The 21,350-nt window shown below is 50.5% G+C and overlaps 1 pseudogene; it reads right to left on the bottom strand.

The window, feature by feature from the left end:
- Positions 1 to 11,919: 11,919 nt before the first annotated feature.
- Positions 11,920 to 12,524, bottom strand: LOC132478433 (large ribosomal subunit protein eL19-like; annotated as a pseudogene).
- Positions 12,525 to 21,350: the final 8,826 nt, after the last annotated feature.

Below are 21,350 nucleotides of genomic sequence, written 5' to 3'. Positions count from 1 at the left end.
ATCCCATTCAGCTATTGACAACTGTCAGGGGAGTCTTAAACCCATTTGACAGATGAATAAACCAAAGCTAAGAAAGGTAAAGTCACTTGCCCAAGTCACAAACCAAGCAGCTGACCTAAGAAGAGCCTCTAATCTCAGGTCGGGCCCCAGATGCTCTTTCCACTGAGGCCTCCCCTCAGCACTTGGCTTCCTGGGGGCCAGGATTTCATGGCCAGACCACCCGTGCTAGATGTGGGGACAGGTTCTCTAGAGGACCCTGGCTCAGATCCTTGCCGTGTCCTGTGTTGTTTGAGCAGACCCTGTCCCTACTTCCCCTAAGAACTGTACTTAAGGCACCCAGGGAAGCATCTGATAAGACATGTGCCACCCTGTCTTGGCCCATGTGATCAGTTCTCCTCGAAGATGTCACATTTCCCATTTTGCCAAGGCTTGTTCCACCGAATTTCTCAGTCCATCACTGTGCTCCCTCCCCACCCCAAACCATCCCGTACCCTCCTGGGGAAGAAGGGGCAAAACTTTTGCTGAAGGCAGGCCCGAGGCCGGCTGTGTTCGTGGCCCAGGGAGGGCATCTTGGGCCCTTGGGACGGAGTTCAGAGCCGGACTCAGCTCCGCTCCTCCTTGAGGCCCTCCCCGCCCACCGGGGGCAAAGGCCGGCCGGCTCTCCCTACCCGCTCTGCCTGGCCTGCCGCAGCAGGGCACCAAGGACCCGGCAGCCCGAGGAGCGATTGGGGGCAAAGGCCGGGGAAGGGGCCCGCAGATGCGGCCTCGGCCCCCCCTTCCTTGGCCGGCTCCCCCACGGTGTCGGGGAGCAGGAGGAATCAATCAGGATAATGAAGCCGCAGCCTGCCACGCACCGCGGGGGCACTGAAGAGCCGGGGCCGGTGCCAAGTCCGCCAGACTGTTCGGAGGAGCCGAACCCATGGCGGTGGTGGCGGTGGCGGTGGCGGCGGCGGCGGCGGCGGCGGCGGCGGCGGCGGCGGCGGAAGCCCGGAGTCCGCGCGCGGAGGCCGGACGCAGCTCCGCGCAGGCCCCTGGCAACCGCGCCTTGGCAACCGGGACGCCCAAGAGAAATCTTAAAGCTGCAGCGCCTCTTTCCTTGCCGCCGCCGCCTCCTGGACCCCAGGGGAAAGGGGCGTGCCCTTAGTGGTGGGAGTCAGGCTCTTTGCCTCTCGGGATTTGGGGGTCTGACTCATACCCTCACTCGTTTGTTTATCAAATGTAGATTGAGCCTACGCGCCCAAGCAAGGGCTAGACTGGGGAGGGGAATGGGCAGTGATTAAAAATTGAGCGAGGTCCTGCCAAGAGGAGTTCACAGTCTAGCGCGCAAGGCAGACCAGACTGGCTGAGGTGAGCAAAGAAAGCCCTGTGTTACCCAGGATGAAGGGCTTCGGCTGGAGGGCTGAGGGGCTGTTACAAAATAGTCTCACAGCACCTGCCTTGCTCCAGGCTATGGGTTAGCTGCTGCTTTCCTGTTACTATACCCCCACCAGCCCTGTGAGATGGTATTATTATCATTATCGATCCCATTTTAAAGATGAAGAATTAGAGGCCCAGAGAGGTGAAGGGACTTAGCCAAAATCTCGTTTTATGTTTTGGACAATCTAGGACCGATTTACGTGACTTCTTACGCTGGCCAGTTTTCATTACAGCATGATGTCTGGAAGGTTAGGCTTGAGTGAGGACTTCCCAACACAAATCGTGTAAGAAGTGGGGAGAAAGGGTAGCTGAGATAAGAGATGGCTACTTCCCCCTTCTCTGCCCACTACCCTGACCCTGTCTGTCCTGTCCTCATGCGCAGGCCTGTATGTGGGCAGAGGGCTAGAAGCGGTGACCTCCAGAGTTCCCTCTGGTTCTGTGATTTGATATCTCCTGCCTGAAGCCCAGGCACTGTGCCACCCCTCTGGGCAGCAGTAGTTGGCAGGGGGCTACAAACTGGGGGAGATTCCAGTCTTCTGAAAAAGGGGGTCAAGGGTGATGGGGGAGGATTAAAGAAGTGGTAAGGGGTCTTTGGCAAAAGAAAACCTGAGTCAATATCATTAGGCAGGTTGGGCCTCATCTTCCTGTCTCTTGTCCACCTATCTTTCTCTTTCGGCACATCTATTCAGGTAAGAAATTTGTGCCAGGGCCTGAGGTAGGCTCTGAGGCTGTTGGTGAGGCAAAAATCATGCTGGCTTTGGAACCAAGCTCATCTGGTTTTAAATCCTGCTCTGACACTCATCAGCTATGTGAGTTTGGGCAGGTGACTCAATCTCCCTGAGCCTGATTCAGTTTCTTTATCTGTAGAGTAGAGGCATTAATATCTACCTTTCATAATACCTTTATTGTGAGACTTAAATGCAATGAGAAAAATGTATGTATGGTGTTTGGCACATGGCAAATGCTTATCAAAAGGTAGATTTAAAGATGTCTTTGCTTATTTTGGTAGTCTAAAGATATGTCCACATCCTGATCCCTGGAACCTGTGAATGTTACCTTATCTGGAAAAAGGGCCTTTGCAGATGTGATTAAGTTAAGAATCTTGAGACAGAATATGCTGGATCACCTGGGTGGGCTCTAAATGCCACAAGTATCATTATAAGAGAGAGGCAGGGGAGATTATACACACACAGAAGAGGAGAAGGCGACGTGAAGACAGAGGCAGAAATTGGAGTGATGTGCCCACAACCAAAGAATGCCCAGCAGCCACTAGAAGCTGAAAGAACAGATTCTCCCTTAGGGCCTCTAGAGGGAGCACAATCCTGCTGACACCTTGATTTGGGCCCAGTGAAACTGATGAACTACTGGCCTCCAGAAATGTGAGACAATAAATTTCTGTTAGAAGTCACCAAGGTTGGGGGAATTTGTTACAGCAACCTGTAATACAATACAGCAATACCATACAGCAATGTATTGGGGAAACCAATACATTTACATTGGAAATTCCATCTTGAACAAAACCCAGTACCTGCCCTCTAGGAGTTCACAGTCTAGTGGGAAATGAGAGAAGTAAACAGTGCATAGGGATGCCCAGAGGGTGGAAGGGTAAGGTAGGTAAGGCTGTTGTAGTTGGAGAAGAAGTTAGCCAGGTGAGGGGCTAAAGCAGAAAGAGCATTGCAAACAGAAGACACAGTGTGAGTAAAGGCACGGAGTAAGAGAAAACACTGCCTTCGGGAAACTACCCACATTTGGAATGGCAGGTGCATGGGGATGTGGGGGGTGGCATGAGAGAACTGCTGAGGTGGGAGGCAGGGGCAAGAGAGCCGAGTAGCTTCCACCCCTGAATGGAATCAAGCTGTCTGCCCTGGGTCCCAGATCAGAGAATCCTAGACTGTCAGTTATGGACAGAAGCCTTAGAGACCATCCTGTCCAGTCCTGCCATTTCACACATAGGAAAATTGAGGCCCATAGAGAGAGTCCATCCGGGGAATAAGCTAGAACCAGATGGCCACACTCTGGCCTCTCTTGAGCCTGGGTGTCCCATATCTGAGGGTCTCAGAGACACTGCCTGGTGGTCCCTCGGTAGCCCACTTCCAAAAAGCACAGGCCCTGTGGTCTCTAAACAAAGAGGGGATTATTTGCATATTATCTGCATGTTGTTAATTAGATGAGGGAGGCAGACTCACTCAGCCCCTTCCCTTCATGTCCCCCTGTCCTATCTCACTCCCATTGAGTTCTTCTTCCTCAACCATCTCTTGACCTCAGCAACTTCTCCCATAATTCCAGCCCAGGCCTCACCCCTCAAGGCCCCTTACCTAGCCCCAGCCCAACCCCTACTGTATTAAGTGTTTGGTCCTGTCTGGAAAAAGTACCTGGTGTGGCTTTACTATATCTAATCTGGATGGAGGTACTTGGAGCATGTTGTAGTGGAAAGGGAGTTGATGGGCTTTCCAGCTCGAGGTTTTCTCTGAGAATGGGGAGCGCTGAGCTCCGTCTCCCTGTAGCCCAGGGGCCTTCTAAATGGGGCTATGGAGTGGGGGAGGAGGGTGCTCCTTGGGGATCTGGGGGGCAGGTGCCAGCTGCATGCCCCAGGCCTGCCCCAAGCCTCTTGGCTGGCAGCCACACCAGCCCACAGAAGAGCTGGCTCCTTCTTTTAGGGAGGGGGAATCCTGGGGAAGGTCAGGGAGCATCCCTTGGCCTAGCAGCCTAACATGGATAAGGTTGAGGTTACCATGCGAGTCATTATGGGTCCTCCAATGGGGAGAGCACATCCAGATTCTGGGGCAGTCATCAACCCAGTCCAGAAAATTATGAGGCACCGTGCTAAACTAAGCACAGTGTCTCCCTGAGGGTAGGCACTCAATAAAGTTTTTCTGATAATGAGGGGAGACAGGTAAGGAGGAAGGCGAGTCACAGAAAGGCACAGGCTCTGCGTCTCTCACCTGCCATTAGCCCCCTTTTCTCTCCGAAACCAAGGCTATGCCCAGAACCTCTCTCAGATGAGATGTCTGAGCCTGTCACCTGATGGTCACCGGAGAAGTCACCACACTGTAGCCACGACAGGTACACAGGATGAGCTCAGGTGCCCCCGACCCCATCCTGGCAGAGTTGATCTGGGGCTCTGTCACAAATACGGCTGACTCAAGGTAGCTGCCAGGAGCTGGGGCATGTTGGTGCACTAGGATTCCTGGAAAAACCTGAGGCACAGCTCTGGCTAGCACCTTGCAGAAACCAACTTGCTCTGGTTAGGACAGTGGCCTGGATATGAGAAGAATGACTGACCTGCACATGTGAATAATTCTTCTCCGTGTATGAGTGATGTACAAGGTGCGTGTATACGTGCTACAGGGGGACTCAGGAAGCATTCTGACCTGCGTGCACAGCTGTGTGTACATATCCCAGTGTGGACAAGTATATGTGGCATGTGAGTGTCTTCATGGAATTCTACCTTTTCTCCGCTCTGGGACTTCTTTTCTTGTTTTCTGGTAAAATGGGAAGTGAGGTAGGAATGTCAGTTTCACCATCCCCAGCCCTGCTCCCTTGTGTAGGGGTTCCCTGCCTCCATTTGCCCATGACAGCAAGCAGTGGATCCGTCCCTGGTCCTGAGTGGGGGGTTCTAGTTGCTTACTGGCCTGGATGACTCCATCCTGCACCGATTCCTTCTTCCCCCAGTGTGCCCCATGCCACTCCCGCATCTAGTGTCCAAGTCAAGGGGAGAGGAGGAAGGAAGTGGGGTGATGCTGTGGGAGTGGGGGTAGGAAGGGTGGATCAGATACTGTTCGATTTTGCCCGGGTCCCTCTGGATCACTGCTGCACATTTAAAATTCTGATTTAAAGCCGAGCGGCTCTTTAAATTTCCACATTAGCATGCTGCCCTGATGCCAGGCCAAGATGTTGGGATGGATTTGGCAGGAACGCCTCCAACAGCAGCAAGCAGCAGCACTTGCCAGCAATAAAACAACGCATGAATAAAAGAAGGCTGGCTTGGCGGCAGCAGCAGCCCAGGTGAGTCAAGGAGGGGCCCTCATGTTCAGAGGCTCAGAGACATGAAGGCCTGTGCAGGGCACATGTGAGTGCAGGGCTCTGCGGCTGTCTGGGCCCTCACCCTCAATCCGTGCCTGCAGTGGAATCTGGAGTGAGGGCACAGGAAGGATGGGGGTTCCTACCCTGTGCCTGTCTCACCCCCCTCTCCACAGGGTTATCTTCTTTGAGGGGACAGATGTTGCTTTGGATGAGGACACTCGGACTTGGCCCATAGCCTGAGTTGTCCTCCTTCATTAGGAACCCAGAGAACAGGTGGGGTCAGAGAGAACAACACTGCCTAGAACGGCTTCCAGATCCATGACCCCGGGTGCCTGGGTGCTGAGGGGCACTGTCAGGATAAGGGGGCTGGGTATTGGTCCTGAGCTGGGTGGGAGAGATGCTCTGGGCTGGGTGGTTGGCTAGAATGAGGAGTGGCCAGGGAGAGCAAAGGGCTGCTGGGCCTGGCCTAACTCCTGCAGACTGGGGAATATTATTTGAGGTCAGATGACAAAGGGCAGCAAGAGGTCAGATAAAGCGCTGGACTGAAGCCTGGCCACCCCTCGAGGTCATTTTGTCCACCCCTGCTTCCCAGGGTCTAGAGTTCAGCTCCAGAGGACTTGAGGCCGCTGGATCCTGGGTCCCTCTGCTCCGGTCACCTGGCTGAGGCTCATCACCAGCCCCCAAGAGATTTCAGGGAACAAGCGGACTATCCTGCCCTTACCACCTATCCCTCCCGCTTGGTCAAAGCATCTTCTTCCTTGAAGCCCAGGGGAAGATCAGAAGCGAACAGAGGGGTGACAGCAGATGGTCTCTGCAGCCCCAGCTAAGGCAGTAAGGCAGAAAAGAGGGGTTTTATGCAGAGCGCCCTTCCCCAGTGGAACTCCTCCCTTCCGGCTCACGAGGGATTTCAGGCCCCAACATGGGGAGATATTGTTGGGACTTTGAATTCTCTCAATCCCTGGAGAAGCTGGAGGGCGGAGAGGCAGGACCAGGCTTGGGCAGGGCAAGGGCCCCATATCCTGGGACTTGGCCTGTCCTCTCCTGATAGCTTTTTCCAGGGAAAAGGAAGTGGCCTGGCCTCCCAGGCACCTTGTTCCCTGTTCCACACATTGCAGGTGAGTCAGCACTGGGGTGGGGGTGTGGCTACTAAGCTCAGTTTAGGCCAGAGAGATGTCCTTCTGTCATTTTTTCATTCACTCAACAAATATTTACCAAAGAGCTGCTTTATACTAGGCCCTGTGCTGGGCACTGGGATCACAGTGGGGAACACAGACAGACATGGTCACTGTCCTTGTGGAACTTTCCATCTGGTGAGGGAAATAGGATCATTATTCAAATGACTGCACAAATAACTGCACTAAATGTTATGAAAGAAGACGATATAGTACCAAGAAAGTATATAATCGGGGGACTTGGCTGAGTCTAAGGAGCTGAGGATGAGCTTGCAAAGGAGACAGAGAAAGAGCAGCCAGAGCGGTAGGAGAATTGGCAGTGACATCACAGAATCAAAGGAGGAGGTGGTCAACTGTGCTGAGAGATGCTGTGAGCTGCTGAGACACCTATCTGCCCTGACTCTTCACCTGCTAGTTGTGAGTACAGGTATGGAAAGGCTCTGGCATTGTGCCTGGCTCACAGTTGTTGCTCTGTAATGTTAGCTCCCTTTTCCCCCTCCCTAAGCTGAGCCTCCCTCCAAGGACCCCAGATTTCTGGAACAAAGGAACTGCCTAGGCTTAGCCTCCTCTGTCAACTCAGGCGCCCAAACCCCAGCCATCCATCGTCAGTGAGGGACGCTGGGCCTCTCCACATTAGTCCCTTCACATAGAGCTCTACCATCCCCCAAACTGCTTCTTCCTTTGCATTGGTCTTCCATGAAGAGGGGCTGGGGTCTAGGTCTTGGAGAAAGACAGCATTCTGGCTGTGCTTCTGGGGCTGAGTCTGAGAAGGCAGTTGGAATCCTCAGCATCTCTCAGAGCTGCCCGGGGCGAATCTGAGTGTCTTAGGTAGGGAGAGGGAGTAGTGGGGAGATGAGGAGGGGGGCTGCCCACCCAAGACGGCGTAGAGCCCAGAGCCTTTTCCATTGCAGACACCCCATCTGTCTCCCACAGAAGGCTCGGGTTGGAGGAGGTGCCGAGGAGGGGGTACAGAGGGTGACATTGTACACTCTGACAGTGAGTACAATGGCAGTGAAGGTGCTGACTGGGGAGAAGGTGGAGGGTCAGCACGGGGAATCGGCAGGAAGAACTAGAGGTCAGAGGTTGGGAATGGAGGTGGGGAGGGTAGGGGTACTGCATGCTACTCTCCCATACAGCTTTGTGTTTGATTTTGATTTAAAGTGCCCTACCCCACTGACCAGAGGGCAAAGAATCACACTTTTCTGGCTAACCAACTAATGATGTTCCTAAGCCCAGGGCCAGGCTGGATTCATGATGCTTCCCTCTTCCCAGCAGTCAGACCTTTGCCAAACCTTAAAATAATATTTTAGTTAAATTGGATGGCTTCCAAGGTGTTTCTTTTCACATATTACTTTAACTGATCCTGCTAAAGTCCAGGGAGGTAAACATTATTATTATTCATCTATAAATAAAACAACAAGGAGTTTAAAAGATTAAGTGAATAACTTGGATCACAGGAGAGTAAGGAGAGGGGACCGGAACCCAAGTCTCCTGACTCTATACGCAGCCATTAGGCGACTCTTGGGACTTCCTTGTTCCTCATTTTTGTTGATTATTGTACCACCTCCACGGCCAGGTCAAGTCTAAGGTTTCCTAGTAGAGCGCTCAGACCTCCTTCCCTGAAAAACCCAGGCCTTGTTGAACACACATCGACACAGCACCCCTCTTTCTAAAGTCTAATCCAGACATTAGAAAACTGGACATCCCCAGAGGGATGGGCCTCCCATATACGGAAATATGAGAGCGCTCTAGACTAGAAGTGGTGAGGATGGAGGGACAGGGCAGGGTGTGGGCAGAGGAAAATGCCAGGCCAGGAAGCAGCTCTGTTGGCATCCATTCCGGGTCCTGAGTGGACCCTTGGGAATCCCTTTGGACATCCCCTCCCCACATTCCAAGCTCTAAATACTAGTTTTTTTCCTCTACCTATACTTAAGAGAATATGATTCCACAGCTTCCCTACCGACTCCAGTCTTTTCTCCAACTCTTCCCGGTATGGACATTCTTCCTAGGGTGTAACTTTATAAGGCTGCAGCTTATTCCTTCTAAAACAGACGCCAAGGGAACCCAAGACAGGGCTTCGGCTATTAAATATAAATAGACAAGGGAGGGAAACTGAATATAGAGACAGATATTATATCTCTCAGTCTCTGCGAGTTATTAGGAAGAAGGCCCTAGTGGTTGCTAAGCAACAGGTCTCCATAGAGGACAAGGCACCTAGAGGAAAAAGCCTCCTTTGACTGAATATTGGGGTGAGAGAGTAGGGAAGGTGGGGGGTCGAAGGGCTATAGACTGGCAGGCTGGGCTTCTGGGGAATGGTTGGTGTGTCCTCCAAGACCAGCCCTATTGCCCAGGCCTTAGCAAACTCCGCCTTTATAGCCTTCAGGATTGGTGGAAGGAGGAAGGCCTCAGGCACTCCTCCCTTCCTGCCAGGACGAGGGAACCTGGTTTCCATAGCAACCCAGAAACAAACCTGGCCTTGTTTTGCTTATGGCTTCTCTGTAACCCCCTCAAGGAGCACCAGCTTTCAGAGAGCCCTTTCTCTGACCTCCAACTTCTGATTTGAGGGGCAGGGCCCACAGAAAGGTTAGGGGTGGGGATGCCACAAAGCTGGTACACTTGGTTCTAAAGTGACCTATTAAGACTCTAAAGGGGGAGTGACTTTGAGAGGAAAGGACTTCCAGGTGTCCTCTGACCTCTGCACCTCCTAAGGGCTGAAAAAAGCAGGGGCAAGTGGTGGCCTCAGAAGCAAATTCTGGGCTCAGGCTTCCTTTCTAAAGATCAGGTACAGGCTGGGGCTGGGGGTCAGGAAGAGTGAGGAGGCAGGGTCTTTTCTTTGCCCCTTGGCCGCCCAGACCCCCATCCTCCTAGACCTTAAGTCCACTGTCATCAAGCCCCGAGAATGGAGATACAGAACATTAACGTATGTCAAGTATAAGTGAGTGGCACCGAGGGGCATAATCTGTTTTTCTAATATGACCACAAGCAGAGTGTTAGAAGAATTAGGCCGACAGCTGCTGGTTTCCCCCTCCCTTTCCACCCCCCCTCCTCGCTCTCCCTCTCCCTTGCTCCTCGGCGTTTGCACACACCAATGGCAGCCGGGCCCTGCTCGCGATTTCTCTTAATCTTCCTCCGCCATCCTGCGCTCTTTCCGCAGGCGGTGCTGCGAAACCGGCAGAACTCCGCGTCACACCTTACTGCTCTCTGAGATTGCTCCACAGAGAGCTGAAGGAGATGGCAATTCGGCGCTGATGCCGGCTGGCAGCAGTTGGGAGAGGGGAAGGAGGAGAGAGGAGGAGGAAGGGAGGGGGGAAAAAGTTGGCACGGATACCAAGTTTTTCCCTAGAGAGACATGGTTTGGGGGGGGCGGTAGAGAAGAAGGGAGAAAATGACACAGAGAAAAGGAAACGAGGAAAAAGAGGCAGAGGGAGAGCGACAGAGACAGAGAGAGAATTAAAGTTCTCTCAGACATTCACACGTAGGCATCCTTAGCCCACCTCACTCATGACCCTCTAAAGATCATACCACACAGTCGGGGTTCCCAGCCCCCACTCTCTCTCTCCTGCTCTCTCCCCCAGCCAACCTGGAAGTCAAATCGGCCGAGGCATGTTGTGTGTAGTGGTGCAAGTGTGTGTGTGTGTGTGTGTGTGTGTGTGTGTGTGTGTGTGTGTATACGCCTGTATGTTGTCTCTGTTTTGGATCGCAGTAGAATGCAGTATGTAAATGAGATGGTTATTACCGCAATGTTCATCAAGCTGAGCCGAGAAGACATTAATAGCCTGATGAATATGCATGTGAATTTGTTAATTAAGTTAATTATTCTGCTGAAAATGCATTCGTCTTCCAAGGACATTTTCCCAATGATTTTTACATGCTCTAGCCATTAGTCATGCTATATTTTATCAGGGAAATGAGTTTGCTTAAGTTGTAAAAAAAAAAAAAAAGAGAGAGAGAGAGCAAGAAGAGAAATAGAGAAAGGAAGAGGGAAAAAATGAAAGAGGAAAGAGGAAAATGTGTTGAAGTTGAGAGTCGGAAGGCATCTGAGGCCAGCCTGAAGTTTGAGGCCCAGCTGGGCTTTTGAAGCCTGCCCTCGATTTTTATGGGTATCTCACTCTACAGTTTTTGCCCTTTTTTTGATGACAAACTTTTTTTTCCAGTGCCAAATTTCCAACACATTAATTAATTGTTGTAGCCAATTAACTGTAGTTGTGCAAATGAGTTTAGCACTAATTACCATGCAGTGCCTGTAATCACATAAAAAACTTGCTGAGAGAGAGAGAGAGAGAGAGAGAGAGAGAGAGAGAAAGGAGGAATGGGAAGGGAGTGGCGGCAGGAGAGGAGGGTACCTGGAGTACAGGGGCAGCCAAGGGAAGGGAAGAAGCAGGGGTCCTGAAGTCTCCTGATAAGGCGCCGTCTTGGCTTCAAGGGCAGGTAGCTGTCTCCACATTCAGGACCTCTGACAATCAGGAAATCTCAGAGGGGATAAGAGCCAGTAAACAGTGGTCTCCTTTTGTCTAAGAACGTCCACCCAGGGAATTTCCTGGCGGTCCAGTGGTTAGGACTCCATGCTTTCACAAACAAGGGCCCTGGTTCAATCCCTGGTCAGGAAACTAAGATCCTGCAAGCCCCTAGGCACAGAAGAAAAAAAAAAAAAAAAAAGTCCACCCAAAAAAGAGGTTTAGAATGGATATCTCTGGTTGCTTCAACAATGCAAAGTACTCCCTATACATTCTGAAGCCCTCAGTGTTTATCCCAATGGCTGGAATTACTGGATAAGGATGGAGGGCACCATTGGGAGAAGATGTGCCATTTCTGATGGGCCATGGAAGATGGAGAAGAGTGATATGTGCTCTCAGCCTGGTTCTGGAGCTTTAAGTAGACACGGAAAGTTGTTATAAGTCCACCAGAGCTACTAGAATAGGCCAAGGGAGCAATGGTAACATCAACTGTAAAAAATCCAGTTCCAGCAGGAGGTGGGAAGAGGCAGCCTTTGGCCAGACATAGCTCCCAAGAGAAAAGCCAAACCTTCTCTCCTGAAAGCTGGCATTTCTGCCATTCATCACGTTTGGGCTGACTCTAGGTTTCCACCTGTCAGCTTCTACCAGTGCCCAGAGGCTGAGGGATAGACCAAATGATTTCTCTAGCTCCTTCTGACTTAGCTTCCATGATTTGGAGAGAAAGAGCAGTGGTAAAGTGAGGACTAAGTGTGAACTGGCATTTTTTTTTTAAGCAGATAAAGGCTTGTTTTTTATTGAATGAGTGATCTGTGTAATTGCCGAGGCCACTATGAACAGAGAAGAGGGAGAGAACTTTATTCCTTGGTCTCTTCCTCCTTGGACAGAGTCTTGATGATTTCCTCCTTCTTGGCCTGGAGCCACTCTTCACGCTTTTGGGCTTCCTTGGTCTTAGACCTGCAGGCCTCAGCCTGGTCCGCCAGAAGCTTCTTGCGAGCCTTGTCTGCCTTCAGCTTGTGGATACATTCCATGAGAATCCGCTTGTTTTTGAACACTTCACCCTTTACTTTCAGGTACAGGCTGTGATCACGTGGCGGTCAATCTTCCTAGAGTCACGGTATTTTCTGAGCAGCGGGCGCAGAATTCTCATCCTCCTCAACCAGGTTACCTTCTCGGGCATTCGAGCATTGGTAGCACCCTTTCTCTTACCTATGCCCATGTGCCTGCCCTTCCGGCGGGCCCAGGTGTGTTTCCAGCATCAAGCCCAGGAATGGACTGTCACAGGCTTCCAGATGATCAGCCCATCTTTGATCAGCTTCCGGATCTGCTGATGGGAGTTGACATTGGTAATTTCATTAGTCTCATTGGGGTCCAACCAGACCTTCTTTTTGCCACAGCGGAGGACACTGAAGCCAAGCCTTTTCTGAAGCCTGAGCATACTCATGCCTGCAACCGCAGCAGCAAGAGTGAACTGCCATTTTTGATTCCACTTTGTGCTTTCCCCGAACCATGTCCCAGACACTGAGCCTGCCCAAGGTGTGTGTGTGTGTGTGTGTGTGTGTGTGTGTGTGTGTGTAAATGACCTATAGTTCAACCCACACTAAAAAAAATTAAAATGCTATTTCTCCCTTACTGCCCCCCGCCCCAGAATAGAGAGCTCACTTGTCATGGGACTCAACTTCCTCAGACCTCAACAGAGATACACTCAACTTCATATTTCCAAGGAGACCCTTGACCATTTATCCTCTGATAGACACCCAAAGGCTGAGTCCTCCCTTTCCTATTCTAGGTCCCAGGTCTGTGGGCAGATTGCTCACGGGCTCCATCCACTTCAGTGTGAAGCGGCAAAGGGGAAACAATTGGAAGGGCATAGCCGTATTGCCCCCTGCTCAGGACACTGATCTTCTAACCTATGAACCAAAGTTAGCTGTGAGGACCTGAAGTGACCCAGGCTGCTCCAGTGCTCTTCCTGCCTCCGACATCTCTCTTCTGGTTCTGCCTGCACCCTCTTCCCAGCAACCTTCGTCAAGGTCTGAGAAAGCCTGGTGTCGTAGAAAGAGCCCTACTGTCTTGAGTTCCAAGCTCTTCTTTGCCATTTAACAGCATGTGATCGTGGGAAAATCATTTACGATAAGCCTCAATTTTCCCTGTCTATGAAATGGAAATAACAATAGGTGCCATGCCTGAAGGGTTAAGAAACTTAATAATTGTGATTATAAAACAACACTCAGGACACCAAGTAAAACAGGCTATTTCATTAATTGCTAGTGAGTACAAAGTGGGAGCACAAAGTGTTCCTTTTTTTAAAAAATATTTTAATTTTATTGGAGTATAGTTGATTTACAATGTTGTGTACAAAGTGTTCTTAACAGGTGAATGGTTAAACTGTGGTACATCATATCATGAAATAAATAAAAGAAACAAACTATTGATACATTCAAAAACTTGAGTGGATATTCAGAGAATTACGCTGAGTGAAAAAATCCAATCCTAAAAAGTTACATAGTGTATGACTCCATTTTTCGAAAGAAAAAATTGTAGAAGTGGAGGATAGATTAGTGGTTGCCAAGGGTTAAGAAGGGGGTGATGTAGGCGTGATTATAAAAGAGCAACATGAAGAATCCTTGTGGTGTTGGAACTGTTCAGTATCTTGACTGTAGTGGCAGATGTAAGAATTTACACAGGTAACAATATTGCAAAAAACTTAACATACACACATACACAGGTAAAACTGGGGAAATATGGATCGAACTAATGTCAATATTCTGGTTGTGATGTCATACTATAGTTTTACAAAACGTTACTACTGGGTAAATGTGGGCAAAATGTACAAGGGATCTCTCTGTATTATTTCTTACAACTGCATGTGAATCTACAATTACCTCAATTTTTAAAAAAAGATATGATAGATTATTAATGTTTCCGGTGAGTTTAGGAGAAAGAAGGGGCTGCCCATGTGTTTCCATTGAAGAATTCCAAAGAGGAAGATTAAAAAATATTATTCTTATTATGGTACATCAATAAAGTGATCATACCTATGGGGAGGGGGGATATTTGTATCTGTTGACCCAATAATTTCACTTCTTGGAATTTACTATAAAAAATGCATGAAGTGGGCTTCCCTGGTGGCGCAGTGGTTGAGAGTCTGCCTGCCGATGCAGGGGACACAGGTTCGTGCCCCGGTCCGGGAGGATCCCACATGCCGCAGAGCGGCTGGGCCCATGAGCCATGGCCGCTGAGCCTGCGCGTCCAGAGCCTGTGCTCCGCAACGGGAGAGGCCACAACAGTGAGAGGCCCACGTACCGCAAAAAAAAAAAAAAAAAAAAAAAAAAAGCATTAAGTTTTAGGATAGGATGTCCATCATGGTATTATTTATAACAGTAAATATGTCTAAATGATTAAAATAGTGGATGAGCTTTATACATCATAGCATATCTAGGTGATGAAATACTCTATAGACTTTTAACATACTTAAAAAAAAACATACACTGAGCACAAGGCCTGGCAGTCAATAAATGGTCGTTCACTTTACTGGGATGTTCTGGGTATTAAAAGAGCTAATGTAGGTAAATGCACTTGACAAACTGTAAAGTGCTTGGCAAGTGCTCTGTGTTGCTATCTTTTTTTTTTTTTTTTTTTTTCTTTTTTGGTTGCGCCATGTGGCATGTAGGATCTTAGTTCTCTGACCAGGGATCAAACCCATGCCCCCTGCCGTGGAAGCACAGAGTCCTAACCACTGGACAGCCAGGGAATTCCTCTGTGTTGCTATCTTAATGGCTGTCTCTCCCAGCTCCATCCTAGATGAAGCTGTACTTCCAGGCAGAACACTACGTAAGGAACTCCTAGCTGGAGGCATGGGAATGGGGAAACTGACTTCTTTGGGAGTATGAGTCAAAGGATTGGGGCAACTTCCATTCCAGGAGACTGCCAACCCCTGCTCCAAATCATCAATAAAACCATGGACATTCTCCCCAGCACACGCACATACTCACATTTGGCCTGTAATTCCAGGGGACTCATAGAGTCTTTGACACGGTGTCAGCCCTGATGATTCCATAAAATTAATAGACTCTATTGTATCAACCACTGTTGACTGAGCACCTACTGAGTATCAGGCAGTGTCCTAGGTACTTTACACACATTATTTCACTAAATTCTCTTCCCCACCTTAAAAGGTTGTTTATCTGCATTTCACAGACAAGGAAACTAGGGCTAAAAGAGGTTAAGCGACTCACCAAGGTGGCACAGCTCGTAAATGGCAGCGCTGACGTTGCGGTCTAACCACCGCACATGCGACGTTAGAAGAGCTGAGGAGGGAACCGCACGGAGGCCCCCATCTGGAGGAGCCCCAGAAAAGCACCCTTCGTTCTTCCAGTGCCCCCTGGGTGGACACAGACTTAAACGCATACCAGGCAAAAGAAAAGTCTCTAAAGAGAAGTAGGTCCGTTCTGAAGTCTTATATCCCATGAGGAAGTTTTTCCATGTATCTAACCTCTATCCCTTCTGCTAAAATCCAATCCCTTTTCCTCTCTTGTTTCCAGTGGGGACGGTGAATATACGACATGGTGCCCCTCCATGAAAGGTCCTGAGTCAGGAGGGGATAGAGGAATTTCTCTTTCCCCAGGACTATTGAGGCCTCAGTTCCCTTGGTCTCTTGGATCTTCCCCAAGGTATCAAACCAAAAGATGAGCAGCAGAAAATGGACTGGAAGAAAAGCGGAGAGAGTATCCTACCCAGACCAAGGAGACCAACTTGGAGGACGGCCTGGGACTCTTTCAGGACCTAAGTCCTGGGCTCAGGGTGAAGTTAAGGTGGTCAGTTTTCCCCACCAGGCTCAGCAGCCAGCTTCATGTTTGACATCTATCCAGCTGTGGAAGTCTGGCCAGCATCCCTCACGCCAGAGCCTCTTATTTGTCACAATGTGACATCTCTATAGAAAGGAGGGATCTGGGGGTTCTGCCACTCTGCATTTATTCCTCCCGTCTCAATACTACCTTGCTGTACTTGCTCAGGACCAGCCAGCCCAACGGGAGGAGCTTAGAGAATAATCTGAGGAAGAAGAATAATCTTGTGAGGAGGAGCCTGGGATCCCAAGACTAGGTCCAACGCTCTTTTCTCTCAACATGAGAGCCAGGAGGGAAACTGGGGCCTGAGTCTAGACATAGATTGGGAACAAGAGGTGTCTTGGGAACAAGAGGTGTCTTCCCTCCCTCCATCCTTCCTTCCCTCCTCCACGCACTATTCTACCCTGCCAGGGCCTAAGCATGCTCACAGCTCACTGTGGCTTCCCTTGGCCCATCTACCTTACGGACAGGAGAGAGTTAAAGGCATGGTATGGGCAAGCTATAAATTTCCCATCAGTGTGGGGAGAGGAGGACTGTTGGCAGGGAGGGGGTTGGGCTGGGGGGGGGAGGGGGAGCTGGGAAAAAGCCAGGAGGTTGTCTCTAGGTAACAATAAACACTGCAAGCAAGGAGCAGCTGTTACACTTACTCTCTCTGCATCACAATGCTGAAATAACACTAATAAACCAGTGTGCCCAATACACAGGCATATATGCATTTGCGGCCAAGCCCCACTGTACCCCTAGGGCTGCCCTTTGCTTCAGGTCAGGGGCCTTGGTGCCAGTGGACATACCTGTCTTGGCCTGGCTATACTTATGTGGAGGATGAGGACTGGTGAGTCAGTCTCAGAGCCAGAGTGGCATTCTCAGAGGAAGGGGGTGATTCCAGGTTCAGATCCTGACGGCATTCACTGGTAGGAAGAGGTCAAATGGGGTAACTCTTGGCTGGGAGTTGGGAGGAGGGGAAGAGAGTGAGAAAGAGAAAAGTGTAGGGAACAGACAACTACTTACCATGTCTTCTCCGACTGGAGGGCATGAGGTAGCCAGGAGTGGAGCCAGCTGAAGGGAGGTGGAAGAAAAGGGGGACGGAGGAGAAGGTTTATGAGGAGGAACACGTGGTATTGAGGAGTGATCCTTGTATCTCCTGGGGCTGAACTCCCTGCACCTGCCTACATCCCACCCGGTGCACCCAGGCTCCCCCTCAGCACCACTTTTATACCAGAGCCAGGTGATATGTCAGTTCAGTTCAGGATTGGGCTTTATTATGGGTGTTCCAGCAGGGGCCCCTGGGCTCCTGATGCTGCCAGGGAGAGCTGGGGGAGTGGAGCTGGTCCCATCTCCCTACACGAAGAGCAGCTGGTCTGTCCCTGCCTCCAATCAAAACTGTCTCTGGATCCCCAGGAGCATCCCGGCAGAGGGCCCCTCATCCCAGCTGGACAGCAGAGCCGTCATCAGTGAAAGGAATAGAAACAGGCAAATGAAAACTTAGGCTCTGTCAGAGAACTCCCCTCCTATTCTTCTCTGAGGTTAGAAGGAGGATATTTATTGTGTGCCTGGATACACTGGTATCCGAGATCCCTATTTCCTTTTGCTGAAACAGGGAGGCCCTTGGGACTGTGGTCAGAAGCACAGCTGATTCTCCTGGTCCACTTTCTGGCCCTGTTCTGCTGATGTGACCTCAAACACAGTAGTCTATCACCCCCCTGATTCAGAAAGTCAGGAGAAGATGCACATTGCCCACCCGACCTGTAAGGGAAGAGAAAATCAGCACCTTTGAAGATCATGGTTTCTGTTTCCAGCGAAAGAGTACTGAGACCAAGTAGTGGTAATCCTTCCAGGTTCTGGTCTTGTAATAGTGCCTTTTTCTTTGCTTTCTTTTTTTTAAATTTCTAAGTCGTGTGGTGTCAGCTGGGTACCCAGACCTCTGGGCAGGTAAGTGAGAGTAGGGGCGAGTAGCTGTGTCTGCCTGGAAAGCCCCTTTCCTGAAAGGTGCCTAGGAGCGCTGAGCTGCCTCAGCACAGAACCCTCTGTGCAGCCCATGGATACACTGGGGCAAGAATAACTAGCCTCTCCTATCCTTTCCTCACTGGGAAGCCTCTCCCTGGGAATGCTCAGCCTCCCCTGCTATCTTCTCTCCCATTTCCCTCTCTTCTTTCTTAGCTGGGGCCTCTCCTTGCCCCACAGTCCGGGTGAGAGACCTCTATCCAGAGCTCAGAGTGGGGGAGAAATGGGGTAAACGAGAGCTCTAACAGGCCTGGGCCCCCTTCCCCTCCGTTGTTTTCATGAGCCTCCCCTGTTGCTATGAGCCACCAGAACCTTGGATTCAGGTGAGCTGCCATCAGCCTGCTCCCTCCCCACAGCCGCTCCAGCCAGGAAGACACGCACCTAAAGGGCCCCAGAGCCCACTGTCTTCCTACTCGCAGGGCCACAGCCCCTCCTGCATCCCTAGGAATCTGCACCACAGACACACTGGGATGAGTTAGAAAGAAGTGCGACAGACCCCACCATGTGCTCCGTGCTGGAGCAGAGGGCCAGCTGCCTGTACAGCAGAGCAGGATCGCCAGCCAGGAGAGCTGGCACACCTTGGGCACAGAGCCTTGCTGGCATGTTAGAGGGGGCAGGGGAGGGGATGGGGTAAGAAGGCTGTTTCAGGAGCACACATCTCCTCCTGGTTCCCTCTCTGGGCACTGTTTCTTCTCCTTGGCTTCTCTCCCTGGGTACTGATGGACATCATGGCGCTGCCACCTCTGAAATGTCTTCCTTCACTTCTTCCATGGCTTTGGGAGCTACAGAGGGGATCTGCATGATAACCTTCGAGGTGTTGAGGTGGGAGGTTCAGACATCCAGCTCTCTCACCAACCAATGGGACACACTGAGGGAGAAGGAGGAAAGGAGTCCCATCAGAGTAAAAGCTAAACCCTGGGCCAGCAACGAGCTCCTCGACAATTCCCTCTTCTCTAGAGCACAGGGGATTCTGGGTACCGCTACCTCTGCCTTCTACTTATTTCAAGTCTATCCCTCCTTCCCTGCAAAAGCTCAGGGTTTCTTCTGGATTCCAGAGTAGGCTCCAGGCTCTGACTCCAGGGCTGTAGATCTCATACCCTTGGCTAAACCTTGGGAGTATGAGGCAGGGCTGGTGGGGATTGAGGGGAGGGAGATCTTGTTCCTTAGAGAAACAGCAAGAATCTAGATGGAATGCTTTAAGGGCCTTTTAGCCCCTCCAATATACCTCTAATCTGGAGTAGGGGCAGACAAGGGGTGAGAAAGGGGGCGTAGAGAAAGCCTGACACCTCCTCTCTTTCTTCACTGCGTGCCCCTCCTCTGCTGCTCTGTTTCAGAGGAGAAACAGCAGCTCTGTAAACAGGAGCCATCTAATAACCCCCCTGAACAATACTCAGTATGAACGGCCTGCCTTATGTTAGGCAGCCAGCCCCACAGGTGGGACTACAGGCCTCAGTTTCCAAATTTCCCCTCTCTAACTTCTCCCCTCTTTCAGGCTTCCCCCCCATCTCCCCCCACAAGAGAATCTTCCTTTTCAACTCCCTGGCACAGTTTTCCTCCCCGACCCCCACTTCTGCAGGCCCTTGGAAACAGGGGAGGAGCTAGATGGAGTCTATCCAGACTGTCCTGAGGCAACACAAGGGGGCCCTTCTCATCTTGTTGGTAGTAGACAAGGCAGAGAATTAGATAGCCAAGGAGATGACCCTGAGTGTCTAAGAGAGGGCAGTGTGAGTCTGGGGCACCTAGAGAGGTGCATCTTGCTCTTCCCTAGGGACTCTGGGGATATTAAATGGTGTACTAGGATAGAGGAGAAGACAATCCTGGGAGTAAAGGATAAGTGTTGGGGGTTTGGAGGGTGTGACAAAGTTTCTACCCATACTGCTTTCCAAGCTCTGTGGCCATCTTTGCCCTGACCGCAACTTAGTCTCATGAAGCACAGAACAAAGAACGCTGAATTTTTTGAGGAAGGAAGGAGATGCCAGGAAATGCCATCTTTGGCAACTTGGTGGGCAAGCCACTTCTCTACTTCATTCTTTCTTAACTCTAGTGTCTGAATAGTGAAGGAAGTGGGGGTGGGAGATGGGGACAGCTGGAAATGTGCCCCTCTCTCCAGTGTGCACCAACACCGCATAAAGCCAGATGGGGCTTGACTGAGAGCTCCGGGCCATGGCACCGCGTGAATACAGGGGCATTTCTGACTCAGCTTTCAGAGCCTTGAGTTTTAATTCTGTCTCTCTTCTTGGCTTAGACATGGGACAAGACCACTCCTCGCTACATTTTTTGGCATAATTTTCTCTAGCAGCTTATATTGCAGCAGAGAAACTTGTGATAAGATCTCAGAAAAAGCTCAATATTTAGTCACCATTGGGGGATTTATTTCTTGGTTAAGGAACTGGGGAAGTTAGTGTATTTCCTTCCCTGTGGACCTTTTAGAATATGGTAAAATCTCATGGGAGTGGGAGGTTCTGGGGGATCTGTCTCCTTGGAAGCAAGGGAATGGATGAAATGACCTCTGGAACAGGCTGTACAAGGGAAATGTTCCCCCAGTAATGCATCCACCTGACTCCCCTGAGTTGCTTCCAAGACTTAGGAGCCAGAGACACGAGACTCCAAGCAATAGAGAATAATATTCTGCCTACCCTCTTCCCTTGATTTTCCTCCCCACACCCTACCTACTTACATTTCCCTGTGTTCCCACGAACTCTCCAAATCCAGGAACAAAAGCAACTCCAGGGCAGGATTCAACTGATTTCCCTTCTCTGGGTCTCTGTTTTCCCATCTGTAAAATGAATCGTTTGGCAAGATGAGCTCCAGGTTCTCTTCCTTGCAACAGTAAGGGTCTATGATTCATACCCCAAAGGCACCAGCCCTCATCTGCAAGCTGTTTTGCATGTAATCTCCACGGCACTTATTTTACGTCTAAACACACAGAAGTATCTCTGAACCCTGCCCTTCTCCTCCCTGTCACCACAGTCTCTGGTTCTACGGTCCCTAGTTCTTGTCCTCCCCTTCAAGGACCTCAAAGCTCTGTCCCCACCTTCCTTTCACAGTTTTACAGCACTCAGTGGGACAAGCTCAACCAAACAAAACCTCGGGAACAAGAAAACAGCCTTACCTAATATCCTGGCTGCAATTTGGGGGCCCCAAACTGAGTCAGCTGGTACAGTTCCATCCTTTCTGGAGGTCCTGGCCATTGGGGGGAAATCCTGGTGCCTCTCCCCATGCCTCCCCTCCTCCTCCACCTTGCTATTCTCCATGCCAGAACGCAAAGTGGCCAGTGATTGATGGGCCTGGGTTCCTGGTAACCGCACCCAGTGGCCCAATCCTCCTCCCTTACCCAATCCCTCCCCTGTCCCTATTCAGAGATCAGATTGTCTCATGTTGGTCCCTGAGGTCCCATTAATTAAAAATACATCCAATTAAATGGCAGGTGAAAACGTGCTATT

This window comes from Mesoplodon densirostris, chromosome 18 (genome assembly GCF_025265405.1).
Source record: "Mesoplodon densirostris isolate mMesDen1 chromosome 18, mMesDen1 primary haplotype, whole genome shotgun sequence".
Taxonomy (NCBI): domain Eukaryota; kingdom Metazoa; phylum Chordata; class Mammalia; order Artiodactyla; family Ziphiidae; genus Mesoplodon; species Mesoplodon densirostris.
The sequence above is the reverse complement of the archived record's forward strand: the minus strand, read 5'-3'. Positions and strand labels throughout refer to the sequence as shown.